This window comes from Macrobrachium rosenbergii, chromosome 27, assembly GCF_040412425.1.
Source record: "Macrobrachium rosenbergii isolate ZJJX-2024 chromosome 27, ASM4041242v1, whole genome shotgun sequence".
Lineage (NCBI taxonomy): Eukaryota > Metazoa > Arthropoda > Malacostraca > Decapoda > Palaemonidae > Macrobrachium > Macrobrachium rosenbergii.
Genome location: NC_089767.1, coordinates 25,834,156 through 25,851,390, shown reverse-complemented (window position 1 = coordinate 25,851,390; position 17,235 = coordinate 25,834,156).

Genomic DNA, 17,235 nt, shown 5'->3' with positions numbered 1-17,235 from the left:
GATAAACCTGCAACTCTGCATTTTTCTATGATGGAACTTCACTCTCTCTCTCTCTCTCTCTCTCTCTCTCTAAAATGTGCAAGAAATCAATAGCCGCGACACAGATATTTAGCGTATTGATCCGGTGTTATTTCAGCTGCAGTGAGTCAGGGGATACCGCCCCATTCGTCTATCGAAATGTGAATGAAATTCCCTCCGTGGCGCCGGGCGCACGTGAATAATAGATGACTGAACCGCGATAGATGCGCTTGGATTGGCTACTCCGATTCATTCATCTATAATTTTGATACGACAATTATTCTGGTGCTTTGTTCGAAGTTTGGGTTGCGTAAATTCACTCTTTTTCTCCTGTGTGGGCAAATGTACTTGCTGGGTATGCTGGGTATGATATATATATATATATATATATATATATATATATATATATATATATATATATATATATATATATATTTTGAATTTGCTTTATGGGAATAGTTTACATCAAATGGATAAATGATACATATATATATATATATATATATATATATATATATATATATATTGAATTTGTATATATATATATTTATATATGGAAATCAGTCAACATCAAATGGAGTTATAAATGATACATGTCAATATATATATAGGTCTCTCAGGTATATATATAGAGATATATATATATATATATATATATATATATATATATATATATATATATATATATATATATATATTCTCCCTTATGACAGGCGGCTCTAAAGTAAAGCAAGACAGTCACTGTCACTTTTGTGCTTTAAGCGCCGAATCAGAGAAAAACCTCATATACACATACATAAATAAACACACTCACACACTCATTCATATGTATATGTGTGTGTGTCTGTCTGTTTGAGTGAGGATGTAAGTTAGGGGGCACACCTCCGAAAGTGGAATATCAGAACATCATGAAAAAATTGCATCTGCTTGCAGAGAAGCGCAATAGAACTGGAATAGCGTGTAGAAACGGAACAAGTTATGCAGGTCAAGTGGTTCGTATGAATGCATATGACAGGAAATAAAAAAATAGAATGAAATTTACACAGTCACCAGAAAGTATTGTGGAGCTATATTTAGCGTCCGTGTAACAGAACTGGCAAACAAGTGTACGCGAAGGTCTGTCTGTTTATACTGTTTCTACATCTGTCTAAATGATCTATGAAGGATTAAAAAGGCGAAATAAAAAATAATTGAATACTGACGTTTAATAGTTAATAGTAAAGTGAAATCAAATGATACAAAAATAACCAGAAAAAAGTTGTTCAAGAGAGTGTGTGGTATGATATACGTTAAGTTCTTCATTGGAGGGGTGGGTAGAGCTCCCGGCTAGCACGCTGTTGGCCCAGCGTTCGACTCTCCGACCGGCCAATGAAGAATTAAAGGAATTTATTTCTGGTGACAGAAATTCATTTCTCGTCATAATGTGATTCGGATTGCACAGCAAGCTGTAGGTCCCGTTGCTAGGTAACCAGTTGGTTCTTAGCCACGTAAAATAAATCTAATCCTTCGGGCCAGCCCTAGGAGAGCTGTTAATCAGTTCAGTGGTCTGGTTAAACTAAGATATACTTAACTTAAAGATATTAGTCAGGTCGAAAAGAGGAAATGCCTGATTTGAGATTTTTTTAAGTAAACATTACAGGTGCATCTAGAATGAATGAACGGGGATACTGGAGCAATTACAGCAGTAACGGTATTGGAAATCAATAAGCTGAAGTAGGCGATGTGAGAGGGTTGGGTTGGCGGTCATTCTTCACTGAAGAGGTAAAGGCTTTGCCGTTATCTTTATATAATACATAATATACACACTCTATTGTTGCACGAGTCAGACATGGTTAGGAATAACCTCAATACCTTCCACATTGTCTATCTATCACTTCCATAAAAAACTTTTTTTAGGTCCGTGTATGATAGCAGTATCTTCTTCCTTTTCACTCAAACTTCCCGCAATCCTTTTCGTCTATTTCCACATTATTCTTCCTTTATCAGTCTTTTACATCTTTAACTTTCTTATTAAAATCCCACCAAACATATTCTCAGGTATGCCAAGTAACACCCTTTAGATACTCGCTAGTCCTTCTATCAATTTTACTTTATAAAAAAGAACCATCACTACTATCACCTATTCCAGCGCAACCTTCTCCTCATCTAGACATACGTCACTCATTCTTAATTGTCACCTTACATCATCAACCGTTACTTCAGTAAGCACTCTTAAAATTACACCAGCCGCTTCCACACTCCATCATCCATTTCTGCCTGTCTTCTATCTTCCACATTTAACAAATCTTCACCCTACTTATTTCTTCAAATAAGGATTGAATTTTCTTTAGACAACATCTCCCAATACGGATCGTTTAATCTGGGGTCCATTTGATCATTAACCTTTCATTCTTCATTCACTTCTCTATAGAACAACATATTCTTTTGAAACTCCTTGATCACACTGTACTATTGCTTTTTTTTTCCCTCTCTCTCTTACTTCTTTATATCCTTATTCAGCCTCCAGTATTCCGTTACGCATTCTCCGAATACTCCTTTTGTGTCTATGTCTTTAATCTTAAGCCATTTTTTAACCAAATTATCGTTATAAGCCCTCCCAACTTCATTCATAGTTACGCTCAAGGCTACATCTTTATGCATTCATTCCCAGCTTCAGCATTCATCGACCCTAAATCCTACGTCAACCAAATATTGATCAAATATACCTCCAACCACTCAACTTCTCACATTATATTCATCAATTTGCTCTTCTTTGTCCTAGTGTATAATCTAACAAACACTTTTTCTCACCACTTTCTCTTTCCTAAGCATATTTACTATTATTTTTCTTTAGAATACATTTATTTCCAACATTAAAGATCATTGCCAAATACATTTCCACGAGACTTTCTAAATTTTCATTTACTACAAGAACAACATATTTACCCACAATTCTCTCTTCCTCCATCGCCAACATTTACATTTAAATCACCAGGCACAACCACCCTTCCATGTTCTTTAAATTCAGCAAGGCATAGTCAGACTCTCTCACCTTGGTTCTTTTCCGACCCTAGCCTGTTCACACCGCTACTTTAACTTTTTCCCCTTGCCCTAATCAGCCAATCTTACTATTACAATCTCCAAACTAATACATATGAACTCTTTCACGTGTTATCAGAGACTCCCTGATATTATGAGTACTACACCTTCCTGGCTCTACACTTTTCAACTGTTTTTAAACAATCACCGTCTGTCCTTCCCATTCCTGCAAACACTGTCCTTTTACCTTTGTTCACCATGCAGAAGCATCCAGATTTCTCTCCTTAAAGAAATCAGCTGTCATACATATCTTAACTTCTGCACATCCACACACACGCAGAACCACAAAATGTATTATCTTATTTCTTTTCTGGCTTTTTGTGACAACAAATACAGACTGTCGGGCTACGGAACACATGCCCCCAGTTGTATTTGTACTATTATACCAAGCAGAAAAGCTAGACTGCTGTTATTTTACTGGCATTCAGCAGAAGTGGAGTTGTGGTTGCCATTGGCTTTGTGTTGAGAATAATAACTGCCATTTACCGTGAATTTCATCCCACCAAGGGGTCCACAGCTCTTCAATAGGTGGTTCTCTGCCTCAGGGTACATTTAAACTTTACTGCAAAACTAATGGCACTTCCTGAGGCAGCAATAAACACGCTTTGCCTATACTGGTACCACAATAAGTCTAAGGTAAAAAATCTGACATGAAGCATGTAGATGCCATTTACTTCAAGAGAAGATCATTCTCCCCTTTAAATGTCATAATGAAATTTTAGGCTTTACCAAATATTTACCTTGACACGAAAATATAGGAAACCAAAATAACATTGCTTTATGAGGTGAGTGTGCATATACACGTGAACCATTTTATACTGACCCTGCTGCTCCTGGAAATCATCAGCTACGCTATTTCCATGCCGGAACACATATCACATATTAATGGGATAATGTCGAGAGACAAATGAACTGATGGTAAAAAATCTGAAAAACCTGAATATAAAGTGACTGGAACGTTAGCTAGAACTGTGAACGACTTTAACGAACAACTTTAATGACTAGAAATCTGTCATTGAAATTAAGCACCGATAAAATGTTGGGCGGAATTCCGTTCATGTACTGCCAGAACGGAGGACACATATTGTACACACATATTAGAGTTTTCACCTGATCGTCAAAAAAGTAATAGAATATCAATAAAAATATTTTGGTGTGATTTCAGTGATAATATAATGATTATTATCAATGGCAATGATCAACGGTACACATTTTATCTAAGATGATAATAATAATATTATTAGTATTCAAGATAGCATTCCAACATTCCCCATGCCCTCTTCTATATCCGGGGAATAGGAATCATCGTGGGAATCCCAAAGAAGGTTGCCATAATAGAGTTACGCATTAAGGGTCCTCTAATTATTATCTATCTATGAATTCATTAGAATTCCCAGATCTCAGACTTAAAGAATTGAGATACTTAATTCTTCAAGTCTTCTTATATGGGTTGGTCAGCCGCTTTTTATCATGAGGCATCGCCGAATGCAATTTGCAATTTTCAAAGTCGATCTCGCTGGGTACAAAAGCTCCGTCCGTACCCATCTGCCCTCAGTGATATTTCACCCGCAAGAAAACCTTCAATTTTCTATCCGGTAGTGAGGATATCCGAAGATCTTCCGAAATTAATGGGCGCTCGGGGGGATAATTCGTTACTACTACGATTCTGACCCATAGGGAACGGGCGGGCTATTTTTAGGTGCTGGTCCAAAGTGCTCCCGAGTGTACAAAGGTCGGACGGAGTTTTCGCTGCTGCAGTTTCTTGGCTCGCCGCCTCCTCCTCCTCCTTCTCCTCCTCCTCCTCCTCCTCCTCCCCTCCTCTTCGTCTTCTTCTCCTCCTCTTCGTCTTCTTCTCCGCCATTTATTTTTCCCTCGAGTTACTTTTTCCGTTGACTCTCTCTTCTGGGTAAAAGTTCTATGACTAGGTGTTCGTTCCCTCCCGTTCCTGGCTCACTTAGTAACCGCTCTTCTCTCTTTCTTTCTTTCTTCCTCTCTTTCTTCCTTTCTTCCTTCCTTTCTTTCGGAAGGCTGTTAGGAGATAAATCTGTTGAATCATACCGAGACTAGTTTGGATGATCACGGCCTCTCTTAAGACTTTATTCTCAAGGTAATAATCAGTTGCCAAACAGCAATTTTCCATACTACATTACACGATAAAAGGTAATTGGTTCTGAAGCGAAGGTGGACGCGCTAGTTTTTATGCCCCGGATGGACACTTCGCTTATTGCAAAAGCCCGATTCACTTCACCTCTTCTGACTCGGTCTGTCAGAGATAATTATAAAAGACCAAACACCGAAAATTTCTTCGCGGCGGGATAAGGGTAAAAAAAAAAATAATAAAATAAATAAAATAAAATAAAAAAAAACTGTTTGATCCTTTGCCCGATTTAACTACCGGTTCAAACTCGGTGATTTAGGACGGATGAAAATAGCTTCTCTCGAATTCGGCGAATTCTCGCATAGCTCGCTGTCGAAGGAGAAGGTCATTCAGAGCGCAATTAAAACAAGTGAAAAATGCGCCGAAGTTTCTTCGGCGCAATCGAGTTTTCTGTACAGTGTGTAATGCTGTATGAAACTCTCAGCCACGGCCCATGAAACTTTCACCTGCGGCCCATGAAACTTAAAGCCACGGCCCGGTGGTGGCCTGTGTTGTTGGCACTATGGCGGTGACAGACGCACGATTATGGCTGACTTTAATTTTAAATAAAATAAGAACTATTGAGGCTAGAGGGCTGGAATTTGGTATGTTTGATGATTGGAGGATGGATGATCAACATACCAATTTGCAACCCTCTAGCCTCAGCAGTTTTTAAAATCTGAGGGCGGAGAGAAAAAGTGCGGAAGAACAGACAAATATTCATCTCAATAGTTTTCTCTTACAGAAAACTGAAAACTAAAAAAAACTAAAAAACTAAAACTAAAAAACGGATTAAGCCACAAGGTCCAAGTGTTAAATGGTACTAATACAACATTAGTGTGAGCACGGACTAAAGGTATTGTTCCTTTTCCAAAATCATTAAACAGTTTCATTAAATATGGATAACCACTAGGACGAACAACTGTCGGCCTTTGCCAGGTCGGGTCTGATAAAAATGAGGAACAAATGTTGGGTATATCCCATAAGGGAAGTTGTAGGAATCAGGATAATCGGAAACTGAAGTCTAAAGCTTAGATATATATATATATATATATATATATATATATATATATATATATACATATATATATACATACACATATATATATATATATATATATATATATATATATATATATATATACATATATATACACACATATATAATCTATATTATACGAATATATATATATATATATATATATATATATATATATATATATATATATATATATATATATATATATATATATATATATATATATATATATATATATATATATATATATATAAGGACGTTAGGAATTAGGCAACCCCACTGCCCACCTGAGTTAAGGTGCAATCACCCAAAGTGGGCTCAGTCGTCGAGGCCCTGCTTTTCACTTAGATCGGGGATCGCTCCCAGTCCATCTGACCGTCAATGTAAAAAGAATTTGTCATGGGGCTAGCAACCCCATCCCTTTATGGCACCACCCTTACATATAAACACACACATATAAATATGTGTATGTATGTATATTTTACTATATATATATATATATATATATATATATATATATATATATATATATATATATATATATATATATATATATACACACACACATATATATATATATACATATATATATATATATATATATATATATATATATATATATATATACACATATCTATAACAATATTATACATAAGAAATATGTTTCAACAAAATAGGTCATTTGGAGATCTGCCATTCCTATGCGAATAAACGCAGCAGCAACAACATATTGAGTGTGCGTTTGTGTGTGTGTGTGTGTGCGTGCGTGTGTGCGCGCGCGCGTGTACGTTTAATCAGGAAAAACGCATCGGTAACCCATTCTCCTTACTTAGCAGACAAAGAACTTCAACAGCACAGGAAGCAAATGACCGATAGATAAGTCCACTGTCGTTTTTAAATGTCTATCGAAGCTGAAATACCGAAGTATTATAAATAAGAATATTATCACAACGATTCTTTAATGTCACTGTGCATTGTTTTTTGTTTTTTTTGTGAGAGTGAGGAAACAACATTTATAATGCTATTGTATTTATAAAGCCAATTTTATCATAGTTTCACAAACAATTTTTCTCTTTGATTCAAGGTACATGGGAACCGTGGAGAATAATAAAGGTGATGTTCAAGTCTCCTGTACAAATTGCACTAGATTCGAATTCAAATAAGAGAGAGAGAGAGAGAGAGAGAGAGAGAGAGAGAGAGAGAGCAAAATAATTCGATACGTATTGGCAACCGGTATTTATTGATGTGTTATATTCCCAATGATAAGCTAGTCCTTGTTCATCCGGATTTGACTGTGCACCAAAGTAAGGTAACCGGTTTTTTAAACCAAAATACCCGACCAATCTAATGCACCTCCCCCTCTCCCTCTTCCCTCTCCCCTGCCCACCTGCCCACTCCCGCCCCAGCAATCACCTCCGGTCACAAACCCTCGCCGCCCATCCTCCTGTTCCTGAACTCTCTATTACAACTGGACGACACCCGTAATAGGCAATCCCATTCATTACGATTAGCGACCTCCGTCTTAATCCGCCCCATTACCTTCGAGGTCCTTGTACTCACGGTAAGGCTCTCCTTCTGGAGGACGAGTGCCCCAAAAAGGAGTCCCCATAAACTTCCGATCGAGGGTGTGGTGTAATTTATGAGGTTTATGACCTATGTTGTGGCTCTTTTTTTTTTCAGCATTCACTTGGATCGAGAGAGTACTTGTTTGGAAGACACATTTAATGAGCTGATGAGATACGCCTAGCAACCTTGTTTGAAGTGGCTTCGGAGCCTTTTAGATGAACTGCAAAAAAAAATTGGAAGGAAACTTCGTCCTCATATTACAAATATATATTTTTTTCATAAATGTTCATTGCAGTTTGTAAACAGGCTAAACTTTATACAAACTTTATAAAGAATCAATAGCAGCTCTATTTAGCATATCAATAACACATTTGACTTTCACAACAGAAGTTCTGCCTGCAACATCATCTTTCAGTTAATCTTTATAAAAAAAAAACTTTCTACAGAATCATCAGCAGCTTTTTTTAGCATTTAAATAGGACATCTGACTTTTACCCCAGAAGTCTTACCTGTAACCTCATCTTTCAGGTGGTTCGTTTTACACTGCCTGCAACTCTTCCATTAAATCTGCCACCTTATAATTTTGTGAGTCGCCCCCTGATTTCGACTGGACGAAATCTAAGCCATCTGGCGCAAAGGTCCTAGAGTTCTACAAGGACCTTGGAATCAGGATATGGTTGTATATCATTGCTCTGCAGCGCCAGGTCCATCCTGAACCGGAGGATGTCCGCGAAGCTGAGAGCCGTTTTTGTTACTTGCTTGGTATTTCGTACCATCCTTGCGGACTGCTTGCTCGCAGGTATTATTATTATTATTATTATTATTATTATTATTATTATTATTGCCTATAGGAAAATCCCTATCCGTATGGAACAATCCTACAGGGCCACTGACTTGAAATTTTAGCTTCCAAAGTATATGGTGTTCATTTAAAACAAGGTAACTTTTATTATTATTATTATTATTATTATTATTATTATTATTATCTATAGGAAAACCCCTATTCGTGTGGAACAAGCCTACAAGGCCACTGACTTGAAGTTCTAGCTTCCAAAGAATATGGTGTTCATTTAAAAGAAGTTAACTTTTATTATTATTATTATTATTATTATTATTATTATTATTATTATTATTATTATTATTATTACCTATAGGAAAACCCCTATCCGTACGGAACAAGCCTACAGGGCCACTGACTTAAATTCTAGCTTCCAAAGAATATGGTGTTCATTTAAAAGAAGTTAACTTAATGCAAGATAATAAGTAATGCAGAAAGAAGAGAGGTATTGTGAGCTAATATTGCCAGAATAGCAGATATTTTTGACATGCTCTTAAAAAAAGAGGATCCTTTCAAGTGCACGTTTTGATCACTTTCAAGTGGCGTGGTCAGTTAAGGTAAGAAAAAAAGGCCCAAAAATGAGGTGGATTCTTAGCCACATTCTCAAGAAGCATGTCCTCTCTGGTGCAATTTCCCAAAGTTTATCCTCATCCCTTGAAGCTTTTTCCTTATTTGGTCTTTTAGAAGTTTGAGTTGCTTTCTTTAGTGCTAAAGTAATCAGTGTGCCTGACAGCTTACAGCCTGTGAATACCTTTCAAAGACAAAAGGTCATGACACCAATGTGTAGCTACTTTCTCCTAAACCACAGCTGGGTCTGTTCTTCTTTGGTCAAGAGGATTCATCTCAGCAACTGGAAAATTTGCCCTTTTATTTGTCTTCAGTAAGGTTATCCCTTGAAACGTGCAAGTTTTTGGGTCAGAATCTTCTCAGAGGACCACAATTTTTTTTTCCTTCAGGTCTCGCTCCTCAGCGATGCAAATGAAACTCCTCTGAATGCAACTCCCCAAAAGTGCAAGAGAGAATTTGTTGACCTGATGCATGCTTCACTCAAGAAGAGAATTTCCGGTTTCGCACCGCAAATTTAATGAGAGAGAGAGAGAGAGAGAGAGAGAGAGAGAGAGAGAGAGAGAGAGAGAGAGAGAGAGAGAGAGAACAATGGTAAATGGGTGTCCCTTATAACAAATACTTCTCTTCTATTTTCGTTTAGTATTGAGCCACTAACTTTCAAGGCTGTTGTTGTTGCTCAATTACCTAATTTAAAATGGTTATTTCCACATCGGACATTGTGTTCTCAACAACGCAGTTTCGAGTTACACATCAATAATCTAAGGTTTCTTAAGTTTCCTTCGTATATTTGAGATCGGAATGCTTCTGTAAATTCTATGTTATCCTCTGCGGGATACTCCGTTTTCAGTCTTTCGGAAGCTGTAAATTCCAGGAAGTGGTGCGGGGGGGGGGGCAAGTTGGAGGGGCCCCAGTAAGTTGGGATGTAGAAGTGTCCGGTAATTTCGTTTAGATTTTCCGACTTTGTTTATGATTTTCTTTACGTGTAATCTACACAATTACTCTTTTTATTGATCATTATCTTGTACAACATTATCTTCCAGGTATTCCGGCAAAAATAAAAAGAATAAAAACATGGATGAGTCAGTTTTATAAATAGTATTTTTATGAATAATTCGAATCGGTATTTGAGAGTGTAATGATAGAAATTTAGGCATTTACTTATTCGATTCCTCATCGTTAAGAGGCACTTCTAAAATAGGAAAATGAACCATGAAAATAAAATTAAGATTATTAACTCTATAAAATGGAAAATAAGGCATTATGTTTTGAACCCAGAATATCATTTGAACTACGACAATTACGAGGTGCGTGAGCATACGGTGAATCTTGAATGACCATCGTACAGAATGTTGACACGAAAAACGTACTGCATTCATATGATCACCTTTGCAACAGGTGATAAACGTTAAAAACAAACGTTCTGAAACTAATCGGTCATCCTCGCCGAGCTCTGAAGTCTGTTGGGGAACCTCGCTCTCGAAATTGTGGGTAATGTTTGCCTCTCGTTTTCTTCCTAACTTGTTCCCTGATCTCTGTCGTCATCGGCTTCATTAACTCCCACTCGCTTCGTCGCATTTTTGTTCTGCAGAGACATCGTTGCCCCTTCTTCCACCCTTGTCCATCTCGAGTCGGTGACTGAGGCTCGTTCTCTTCAAATATGCAGTTGGCGGATATCAACATTCGTTCGCAGACGTGATAAGAAGAATGATTTCCAACCTCTGGATCTGACTGATGATCAACTCCAGCTCAAAATGAGTCAACTGGAATGATTTCCTAGTGGAATATTTGATAAGTAAGCAACTATAGCTTGAAATAAGTAACCTGGAATGATTTCCAACCGGAGTATCTGATAAGTAAAATAAATAAACTGGAATGATTTCCAAGTGGAATATCTGATTAATTACCAACGCTAGCTTAAAACAAGCAAATGAGAAAGATTTCCAACTGGAATATCTGATAAGTAAGGAACGCTAGCTTAAAATGAGTCATCTGGAACGACTTCCAACGGGAATATATGATTAATAACGAACGTCAGCTTAAAATAAGTAAACTGGAGTGATTTCCAACTGGAATATCTGATCGATAATAAACGTTAGTTTAAAATGAGTTAACTGGAATGATTCCCAACTGGAATATCTGATTAATACTGAACGCTAGCTTAAAATGAGTAAACTGGAATGATTTCCATCTGGAACATCCGATAAGTAAGCAACGCCAGGCTTAGCATAAGTAAACTGGAATTATTTCCAACTGAAATATCTGATAAAGAATCAACGCTAGCTCAAAATAAGCAGACTGGAATGATTTCCAACTGGAATATCTGATAAACGCTATCACAGAATAAGTAAATTGGAATGATAGCTTGAAATAAGTAAACTGGAATGTTTTCCAACTGGAATGTCTGATGATATGAAACTGGAATATCTGATAAGCGCTAGCATAGAATAAGTAAACTGGAAAGATTTCCGACTGGAATATCTGATAAGTAAACCAAGCTAGCTTAAAGTAAGTGAGCTGGCCACGAAGAGAATAAATACTACACCGATTCCCAAAGCAAGTAGAACACAGAACTTTCACATTTGCAAAGGACTGATAAAAATCTAACCTCAGACCAGTTTCAGCATAACGGAATTTCCCTTCGACAATGATGAATGGAGAAATAAACGGAACGCCCTTTGCGTTCCTCGCCTTTTTTTTCTTTTTTTAATAATAATTGCGTTTGGAATGTGCAGCATATATTGGGTGTATGATAACCTTTTTTCAAGGTTTGTGTTTCAGTTTAATCTAATATAGTTTTTGTATATTTTTTCTTGTAAATCTTTTGATATTTAAATAATCTCATGTTTTAACCTGCCCGTTTGGTGGTCTTCTAAGCTGCAGATCACACCTCAATCCGTCATATTTTTTTTTGTACTGTGCTTCTAATTCTCTATTAATTCTTGAAGTTTATATTTTTCTCTCGTTAATCCTTTAACATTTAAATTTTCTCATGTTTTAACTTACCCTTCTGGTGGTCTTCTAAGCTTCAGATCATACCCCAATCCGTCACTTTTTTTTTGTACTGTGCTTCTAAATCACTATTAATTCTTGAAGTTTATCATTAATGTTCGTTCACATGGTTGCTGCTGCACTCTCTCTCTCTCTCTCTCTCTCTCTCTCTCTCTCTCTCTCTCTCTCTCTCTCTCTCTCAGGAGAGCCGAGGCAAAGGTTTCTTCCAATGCTTCCTGAAATTTCAAGGTAGACAGGTGAGGTCATGAGACTTTTTGTACGGTGGTTAAATTGCCAGGTTTGGCGAGTAAGAGCCGTTCATACTTTATGTACTTAAGTGAAACTTTTTGGTGCAGCTTCCGCCGGTATTGCTGTGCGTATAAACCTTTGGGAGTTAAATCAAGGGAACTTAACTAAGTATAGCTGTACTGCGAAGGGAATTATAGGGAAAAATAACTGAATTCGCATCTCCTAATTGTCAGGTAATCGATTATTAGCCGGAGTTCCGAACAGATGTGATTCGTGTCCATGAGAGTTTTATGACACTCTTTAGAGGTCAAAACCCTTCGGGTAATTATTGTCCAATACCCCACACCCCCACCTTCACCTTAACCCCCTCCCCAGTCCCCCTTCTCGTCAAAGTCACAGAAACCAATTTTACGTCACATTAAAAAACGAATGGTCATGACTTATATATAAAAAAGCACATATAAGGAAACCTTGTCGAACGAACATCTGCGTTATATAAATATGTATGTATATAAATCAAGAATGGTCATGATTTATATAAAAGAAGTATGAATAAGAGAAATTTTTTAAAGAATATCTGCACTGCATAGATATGTATATATACAAATGCATTTGTGCTCATATGCCATACAGATGTATGCATCTGCTTCCACTGATTATATGAAAAAGTACATATAGGGGAAACTTGTCAAATACATGCATTACATACATATACATGTATACAAATGCATTTGTGCTCATATGCCATGCAGGTGTATACATCTGCTTCCATTTATTATATGAGAAAGCGCATACAAGAGAAACTTGTCAAACATATGCATTACATACATATGCACGTACACACGAATACATTATTTTGTGCTCATATGCTTTCATTGATTACACGAGAAAGCACATATAAGAGAAACTTGTTAAACAAACATCTGCATTACATGCATATGCATGTATACAAATGCATTTGTGCTCATATGCCATACAGATGTATGCATCTGCTCCCATGTGTGCATAGCGGATGGGGCTGGGCGAGAGAGCGAGTGAGGGAGGGAGCGCGGCCGAGAATTTTGCTTAGGTGTGTACCTCGGTGACCCACACCACCAGGTGGCTAGACAAGACACTTTATACAAGCGCTTGAGGGAATGTTGGAGAGAGAGAGAGAGAGAGAGAGAGAGAGAGAGAGAGAGAGAGAGAGAGAGAGAGAGAGAGAGAGAGAAATCAACTTCCCTCCGGAGAGGGGGAGTTGTTAGGTGGTCAATCTACTCAGGTTTTAGAAGAGTGGTCTGCGTGCGTGTGTGTGTGTGTGTGTGTGTGTGTGTGTGGTCTTTGCAGGTATTTACTTCTTTTTTTTTATTCGAAGCAGCTTCGATACGTCATTCAGTTTACATGTAAGGATTCGTCAGATATTTAATCCAGGATTACATGTAACGTAGCTGTGCAATTTTAGCTTAGAATGTCAGGTATGAATTGTTTTATGCAATTGTTCTATTCATTGTGGTAGATGTATCAGGGATTATCTGAATTAGCTGAAGTAAGATTTTTTTACAAACGTTTTTGTGGTACACACTGTAACTTGATTCGAGCTTCAAGATCAACAGCTATATGTTCTTCTTGATACTTTTACTTCTTTGACATGAAAAAAGCTCTAGTTAGGATTATTCCGGAATTATTTTGCTTTTTACTCTCAATTTTTTGTTTGTTTGTTTTTGGAAAGGAGCACACTCAGCACTTATTTAGCATCTGATTAAAGGGTTCTGCTTACAGAGGCCTATTTGTAAAAAGAAAATACTCGGTGCAAAACGTCAGCCAACTTTTTGATTTAAATAAACCGCTTATGGGAATGCCAGTCGTAAAAATGATTTAAGGATTCATTTCTCCATTTACGAAAGTCGGACGGGTTTTTACTCGCAATCCTGTTAAATTACCTCTTTATCTGATGATCTTTCAGTACACGTCCTCCCAGCCACGAAAGGTCAGCGAGGAACCTGCTGGTTCGGGAACGGAATCCGTTTTGAGAACGTAACGAAATACAAACACGTCGTGCGCTCCTCTGTAAATATGCGGAGGTTGTGGAACTGCAAGATTCTCTAGCATGGAATGGCTTTTACTGGAAGAGGGTTGAACTCTGAGGAGAGTCTAAGTAGAATTTTACCAAAAATTTAAGATTGTAACATCTCCAGCAAGAAGTGGCTTTTACTGGAAGAGGGTTGAACTCTGAGGAGAGTCTAAGTAGAATCTTACCAAAAATTTAAGATTGTAACATTCCCAGCAAGAAGTGGCTTTTACTGGGATAGAGTTGAACTTTGAGGAAAGTCTGACTATATTCTTACCAAAATTTTAAGATTGTAATATCTCCAGCAAGAAGTGGCTTTTACTGGAAGAGGGTTGAACTCTGAGGAGAGTCTAAGTAGACTCTTACCAAAAATTTAAGATTGTAACATCTCCAGCAAGAAGTGGCTTTTACTGGAAGAGGGTTGAACTCTGAGGAGAGTCTAAGTATAATCTTACCAAAAATTTAAGATTGTAACATCTCCAGCAAGAAGTGGCTTTTACTGGAAGAGGGTTGAACTCTGAGGAGAGTCTAAGTAGAATCTTACCAAAATTTAAGATTGTAACATCTCCAGTATTTAGTGGCTTTTACTGAAAGAGGGTTGAACTCTGAGGAGAGTCTAAATATAATCTTACCAAAATTTTAAGATTGTAACATCTCCAACATGAAGTGGCTTTTACTGGAAGAGGGTTGAACCCTGAGGAGATTTTAATTAGAATCTTACCAAACTTTTAAGATTGTAACATCTCCAGCAAGAAGTGGCTTTTACTGGAAGAGGGTTGAACTCTGAGGAGAGTCTAAGTATAATCTTACCAAAATTTTAAGATTGTAACATCTCTAACATGAAGTGGCTTTTACTGGAAGAGGGTTGAACCCTGAGGAGATTTTAATTTGAATCTTACCAAAATTTTAAGATTGTAACATCTCCAGCATGAAGTGGCTTTTACTGGAAGAGGGTTGAACTCTGAGAAGGGTCTAAGTAGAATCTTACCAAAATGTTAAGATTGTAACATCTCCAGCATGAAGTGGCTTTTACTTTAAGAGGGTTGAACTCTGAGGAGAGTCTGACTATAATCTTACCAAAATTTTAAGACTGTAACATCTCCAGCAAGAAGTGGCTTTCACTGGAAGAGGGTTGAACCCTGAGGAGAGTCTAAGTAGAATCTTACCAAAATTTTAAGATTGTAATATCTCCAGCAAGAAGTGGCTTTTACTGGAAGAGGTTTGAACTCTGAGGAAAGTCCAAGTATAATCTTACCAAAATTTTAAGATTGTAATATCTCCAGCATGAAGTAGCTTTTACTGGAAGAGGGTTGAACTCTGAGGAAAGTCTAAGTAGAATCTTACCAAAATTTTAAAATTGTAACATCTCCAGCATTAAGTGGCTTTTACTGGAAGAGTGTTGAACTCTGAGGAGAGTCTAAATAGAATCTTACCAAAATTTAAAGATTGTAACATCTCCAGCATTAAGTGGCTTTTACTGGAAGAGGGTTGAACTCTGAGGAAAGTCTAAGTATACTCTTACCAAAATTTTAAGATTGTAATATCTCCAGCATCAAGTGGCTTTTACTGGAAGAGGGTTGAACTCTGAGTAGAGTCTAAGTAGAATCTTACCAAAATTTTAAGATTGTAACATCTCCAGCATGAAGTGGCTTTTACTGGAAGAGGGTTGAACTCTGAGGAAGGTCTAAGTATAATTTTACCAAAATTTTAAGACTGTGGTATCTTTTAGATGACCTATCCATTTTTTAACACATGCTGACGGTCTTCTTCTCTAATCGTTCTCTTATGACAGAAAAATGAGCGATCATTTTGAGCAAACACATTATTTTAAGTCAATAACATTTTGTAGATGACCTATCCACTGTATAGCACTTACTCAAAATAGATTTGACGTCTGTCCTATTCTGACCATTATCTAACCCTCACCGCTTCATCTCGCCCCCCCAAAAAAAAAAGGTAGTCTTCAGCATACTCCTCCCATTGTCTGACATCTGTAACAAAATATATTTGATTTCCAAAATGAGGATTATATTATATTTCTGACAGTTATTTCAGGCAATTTGTCGGACAGAGCAACCGCTAAGATTCTGACATAAATGAAGTCAGTTCCTGATCTATGTTTTAACTTAAGCGCAAGAATGGTACCATCTAAAGGTGTTCCTAAACGCTCAAAATTTGTGCGCAGTCATTGGCATTGCGCCATAAATTTGATCGTCATGGGCGCATATTGAAGGCTAATTATGCAATCATCGTGCAGAAGTTGTTAACGGGCTAAATTATCTCGCCAAAATGGTTTATGGTCCACGACCTCATGACATGTTTGATGACCGGAATCTTGCGAGTGTTTTAACCATTACATCATTCGTTCTCCACGACACCTTTGTCACATCCAGAAAGTTTTGATTCGCGCTTTTTTTTTTGATGACTGTAGGAGCGAGAAAGCTAAGATGAATTTTGTTTGATTATTCCTAAATTCCTAAATTACTAGTTACTTTCCCTCTACCTCCTCTTACTTCTGCCTGATGAACACCATATTCTTTGGAAGCTTGAATTCTAAGTCAATGGCCCCTGTGGGCTTGTTCTATATGAATAGGGTTTCCATCTATGAATAATAATAATAATAATAATAATAATAATAATAATAATAATAATAATAATAATAATAATAATGTTACTGATACTGGCTAATTCAAAGTGGGACTCTTAAC